This window comes from Meleagris gallopavo, chromosome 2, assembly GCF_000146605.3.
Source record: "Meleagris gallopavo isolate NT-WF06-2002-E0010 breed Aviagen turkey brand Nicholas breeding stock chromosome 2, Turkey_5.1, whole genome shotgun sequence".
Classification (NCBI taxonomy): Eukaryota; Metazoa; Chordata; class Aves; order Galliformes; family Phasianidae; genus Meleagris; species Meleagris gallopavo.
The window spans coordinates 89,100,747-89,106,746 of NC_015012.2; the positions used below are offsets into that span (position 1 = coordinate 89,100,747).

General features: G+C 35.9%; 1 long non-coding RNA gene across 1 annotated transcript in view; it reads left to right on the forward strand.

The window, feature by feature from the left end:
* The window catches only part of LOC109366264, a 38,489-nt gene extending 33,432 nt beyond the window's left edge, over nucleotides 1–5,057 (forward strand). Inside the window, exon 3 of the long non-coding RNA XR_004158987.1 lies at nucleotides 2,921–5,057. This is a non-coding gene — a long non-coding RNA (uncharacterized LOC109366264). The remainder of the gene's footprint in view (nucleotides 1–2,920) is intronic.
* The last annotated feature ends 943 nt before the right edge of the window (nucleotides 5,058–6,000 follow it).

Below are 6,000 nucleotides of genomic sequence, written 5' to 3' on the forward strand. Positions count from 1 at the left end.
TATAACAATGAACTGTAGTGGTATGCAGTTCTTCGTGCCAGTAAGTAACTGTTCTTTGCTGCTCATTCTCTGGTAATTTTTAAATAAACTCTAAATCATCGAACATATCCATAGTTACTAAAGTATTTATAGAAAATTAAAACAAATTATCTTTTTTTCAGTTTAGTATGACTAATATTAGATAATGCTTATTCTCTATAAACCTGTCATATTTGGAGAACTTCACTCCTAGCTGTTTGTAGAGAAGCTATAATGTTGTACAGCAATCTAAAAATACAGATGGGTACTTCATTATTCTACTTGCCAGACTTCAACCTTAAGGAAACTGGAAATACTACCTGAATGAAAATAAAAAAAAAAAATAAGCTCTAGCAGGGCTGTGAATTATGTGGTGATGGCAGGTTGATCATTCAATTCTGAGGTCACTGTTGAATCTAAATAAAATATTCTGGGAATACTCTTCTTATTATTTTAAAATAACTATATAATAATCATTAATAAATTTTAACTTGTAAAGCGAAGAATTAAATATCAGTTATTGTTGCTACTTCAATACAGAAGTAAAAACATAATGACAGTACTCATCAGCTTAAGTGATACTGAAGTCTAATCTGCAAGTTGTATTAGTGCAACAGAAAAAACAGGATGTGTTATCTTTCCTCCATACTCCACTCATCCCTGATGCATGCTTATCAGCAACCTATACAATCCTAAGAAACTATAAAATGTGGCTCTGAACTCCACTAAACAAAGTAGATCTCAGACTACGAGAGGAAAAGCTGCAACTGGGAACATGTCAGGTCTGTTGTTTTCTATTGCTACTTTTAACAGGTTAAAAAAAAGTGACATAAAACATCCGATGCTATAATTGTGTACTTTGCATGTGTGATTATACTAAACAGCACAGGTGCTCAGGATACTGAAATGAGGGTAAACAGTCATCAGGAATTCAGTGGAACAGCTCAATACTTCTATGCCTAAATCTGTTGGCCTTCTTGCCAGCGTAACAGTCTGTTCTGATAAGCTCTGGAAAAGAAGAATAGTGAACCTTTTGTTGCCTTCAAGATCAGAGAAGAAGAAAATCAGGAGTATAATTACAAATTTAAAATTAACTCCGCTTTAAGCTAAATGATTTTGCCTGTGGATTTCAGCATTGAGGAATGATAAATAATGAAAGAAATGTTTTTTACAGGCAGAAAGTTCATGCTTTATTATCTACATTTTATAGAGAGAATGCAGATGTTGTATGCAATTGTAGATTTTAAAAAACTCATATTAGATACTCCAATTTATACAAAAGAACTGTTTTGATCAATATTATAATTTTACTTGGGTATGGTTGGGGAGAGATCTCAGCAGATGGTTGTCATAAACTCCATACGTCATTTTGGAATTAGTGTACAAAGCTACCCAGCTTGGCACAAATTACACAGCATAATTTTTTTCTGTAAGTTAGTGCCAAAAGGAAACTGGCATAGAGAGTATTCTTCTAATTATTTTGAGATTTTATTAACCAACATCAGACCTGTTTAACCTGTAGTTGCTCTATCCATAATTTTTTGTTTCATTGTTCTATGAAAAAAGTAAATTATCATAGAAGAGTGACACAAATTACTAATTGTTAGCATTATTGGCAAATTTGGAATTATCGGTGTGTTATCTTGATACTTGATCGTACTATTGCCCAATGGGAAGTCTATGTGAAATGGTTCTATTTTTGAGATAAATCTTTAGAGAAAAATAAGTTTAGAAGACATACTAATAATAATCATCATAGGGAAAAGCTGTAATTATCTTATTTTTGTAATACTTATTATTTTTAATAGGGGAACAATTTCTCACTGTACATCTCTGAGAAAAGAGGTAGTGCTATGAGATACTCTTCCACACCCATTGTCTATCTCGCCTATGTACTTATGCATAGAATCCTAAATACCTTTACACATTTCTATTTCATTCTAAGTCTGGCAGAGAAAAAAGAAAAGAAAGAAGAAAGGAAGCCCTCATTTAGGGCAGTCTTAAAAGCATATTGACAGAGTAGTTTCTGAAAATCCATGACTGTTCTATGTAATTACATACAACAACATATTGTCTTCAGAAATACCTCTGAAATAAGGATTTACCTCTGGGCAGGTGTTATATACCTTAGAGAGATTAATTAGTTATAAAAAAAGGAACGGATACTACAAAAAGCTAGGAACTTCTTAGTTATTGTGTCTTGTTAAGCAAAGGCTTTTATATGAGAAAACATAGTATGGATGACATTTCAATATCGGAGCCTGAAGAGAAAAATAATGAGTCTCAACAGGGATAAAGATTTTTACATCTTAGACCTCAAAGAAACACCAATTTTGATAATCTTTTCTACAACATAATAGTATGAAAACACGTGGAGCCAGTTCTCCTGAAGCTCTTTCATCAGACAAACTCAGGTCATCTTTTCTGCTGTTCTTAAAAACAGTGAGCCACAGTGTTAAATTCTTTCCCTTTTTCCACGCTGGGGCACAGACACCCAGTGTCAACAGTCCCACCACCACTCCTTGAGATGAGCAAACTTATTCTGCCAGAAGAAGAGTGGAAGCCTTGGGGAGTTCTCCTCTACCAACTGAAAAAATTCTAGAAATGGCTGCTGGAAACTCCTCTCTGCAATCCTGTTGCTACCTTTGAAAGCAAAATATTTATCTGTTACATATACATCTATATTAAATATCTCATCTCTAGATTGACTGTTTAGGGAAGGACAAGTTTTAGGAACTGAGTTAGAATAAGCTTAGATTGCTTGCGTCCTTGGCTTCTTTGGACTCTGACTTTGTATAGAAATTGATATATTTGTGGAAGTGTGACTAACAGTGCTTTCAGACCTGAGTATTTTGTCATTTAGCATAACTTACAGAGATGTAACTGTAATCTTTTTTTCTAGGATACAGTATTAAGAATGAGGATCCTCATTTGAGTGTCAGCTTTGTAACTGCATCACCTCTACCCTTTTGGAATCACTGTGAATATCGGACAGAACAAATTTGGATTCAAATGTCTTAATATTTTTTCCCAATTGTTCATTCTTGTAATAAATGGGTAACCTGTAACTTTGCTTAAAAACAGAAACATAAAAAAGAGGATAGCCACTTCATGAAAAATTGTGTTGTCTGTATTTTATACTAAAATATTAGATATATTTTTTTCCTATTCTTGATAAAGACAGTTTAGTATGTTTTTCTTTGCAATATATGTTACTGATGTAACAATGATGAACAAACTGATGTGCAAATCAGGCAACAGTTTTCCAGAACTTAACAATGTGTGAACCACAGGTATTTACCTATGAAGCTTGAATCTGGAAATACAAGTTGTTTTTAAGACCTAAGTTGTAATGATAGAAAACAAGAGGTAAAAGTCTAAACGAATAAACAGAAGCAGTCCTTACTATTTTTGATTGCATTCACATGAAACTTTATATGCATTGTAAACTGGTATTTTTACATAAGAGTAGTGACTGACGGGAAAAAAAAAGAGGCCTTTATGATTATCTTTTTTTCAGTGCCAGGGGAAATTAGTTTGTAAATAATGTACCTGCCCTTTACACTGTTATCACATTTATGATAACTCCACTGGCTGTTCTACAGTTATGCTAATGATATATTTGACCTAATGTTCAATGCAGGAGGTTGGTGCTTGAATTGTGGTTGTTTTTTTTTTTTTGTGAGTGGATTCCTCTACCTGTTTTCAGCCTTTCAGTATTTAAAGTATAATTTAAAAAGGAAAAAAAAAAGCATAATGTGGAATCAGTAGAAATTAAATAATGTCTTCTGTACAATGATGATTTCTATTTGTGTTTCAGCTTCATCTTCTGCATCTTGCTTGCATGGAGGAAAAAAAATTTAGTGTATAGTTTACGTTGGTTTCTTCTTTGGGAACAGGTGGGACAGATAGTTGAGAGGGGAGAAGGTTTTGATGATCCAGTAGGACTAGCATAATTTCTGATGTTAAAGGAATGCTAATGGTGATATTGTTTTAAATCTCTTAGTCCTGGTGACTAAATACATCCCTCATGAATGAAGATTGAGTCAATTTCCCATGAACTTGTAGGCAGGTTCCCAGATCCCTGTGGATCTTCAGTCAAGTATTAGAGAAGGGTTCCTGCTGTCAACTCACTTTCTAACCTTATGGAAGACATTTAACATTGATGCAACTTTGTTCCTAATTAGGAAAATAAGCCTAATCATACTTAATTACTGTTTCTATTTCATAGGGGAATATGATAAATTAGGTGTAAGAGCTTGAAATATAAAAAGCTTTTTAAGTGGATAATATGATCCATTGACCTCAACTGATTTTTTTTCTTTTTGAAGAAGTTGCAACCAATGTGTATAACAAGTCTTGTGTTAACTAGTGAGTGTTCTGCTACACAGGGGCTTAACAGATCTACGGCAGAGCCTTTTCAAATTGTGAATCTGCAACTGCAAATGTTGCAGAATATGGTGTCAAAAAAAAAAGTAGGCAATTGAATATTTTTGTATGACTTCAAGGTAAAGACTTGTCAGCTTTACATAATCAGGATTCAATAACAAGGACAGGGATTACTGTGGCCCAGAGTCTTTGTGTACAAAATGCTAAAATAAGCAATGCCTCAGGAAATCATAGAATGGCCTCAGTTAAAAAGAGCCACAATGATCATCTAGTTTCAACTCCCCTGCAATGTGCATCACTTAGCAATATGATGCAATACAGGTACAGAAATGTAGATTATAATAACCTTCTGTTCTGAAGTTTAAGCAAAGATACATTACTAAGAAACACTGTGCATGCATACACTAAATCATCAAACAAGCATGATAAATGGTGATGAAGATGATACAAATGACCCACTTAAACAGAGAAGAGTGAGAACTACAAGAAATGACAGGCAGATGGCTGTATTAGATATAGGAGACTTAAAATGTCTGTAGCCCCAGGATATGGACTCAGCTATAAGTTGAATACTGACATGTCTTTTATCCAGCGTGTTGGGGGGGGAAAAAGACAATTGTATAGAAAACAAGAGAAGTACTGGGCAGGAACTGCACTTTGTGTGCTGTATTCTGTAATGAAGAAAAATTGATGAGTTTTGTGAATCAAAGAAAAGAATCACCAGGTTGGAAAGGACCTACAAGATCATCTAGTCCAACCTCCCTCCCATCACCACTGCTACCACAAGCTACTAAACCGTACCTTGTAGCTCCTTATCCAGATGCCTCTTGAACGCCAGGGGTGGCAACTCCACCACCTCCCTGGGCAGGTGCATGATCACTCTCTGAGAGAAAAAGTTCTTCCTTATATCTAATCGAAGTCTCCCCTGGTGTAACTTGTAGTCATTTCCTCAGGTCCTGTTTCTTGCCTGGGAGAAGAGGCCAAACCCCTCCTCATCACAGCCTCCTTTCAGGAAGTTGTAGAATGCAATAAGGTCTCCCCTGAGCCTCCTCTTCTCCAGACTAAACAATCCCAGCTCCCTCAGCTGTTTCTCATAAGACTTGTGCTCCAGATCCTTCACCAGTTTTGTTGCCCTTCTCTGGACGTGTTCCAGGGCTTCACTGTCTTTCTTGTAGTTGAGGGCCCGAAACTGAACACAGTACTCAAGGTGTGGCCTCAACTGTGCTGAGTACAGAGGGATGATTACCTCCCTGCTCCTGCTGCCCACACTATTTCTAATGCGGGCCAGGATGGCATTGGCCCTCTTGGCCACCTGGGCACACTGTCGGCTCATATTCAGCTGAGCATCAACCAATATCTCCAGGTCTCTTTCCTCTTCACAGTCATAAGGCAACAAGCAAGCTTTAGGAAAAAGAGCATTTAGAGAATGTATTAATTCAATATTTCTGTTACATTTCCTTTTGCTTTTCCTTGCTTATCAATATGACAGCTGGTTTGTGCTAAAAGGTCTAGATGTCTTTTTTTCTGTCCAGTAGACATTTGTGTGGTGCCCCTGTTCCAGATTATAAGATTGAACAGAAAGCAGGACATCAG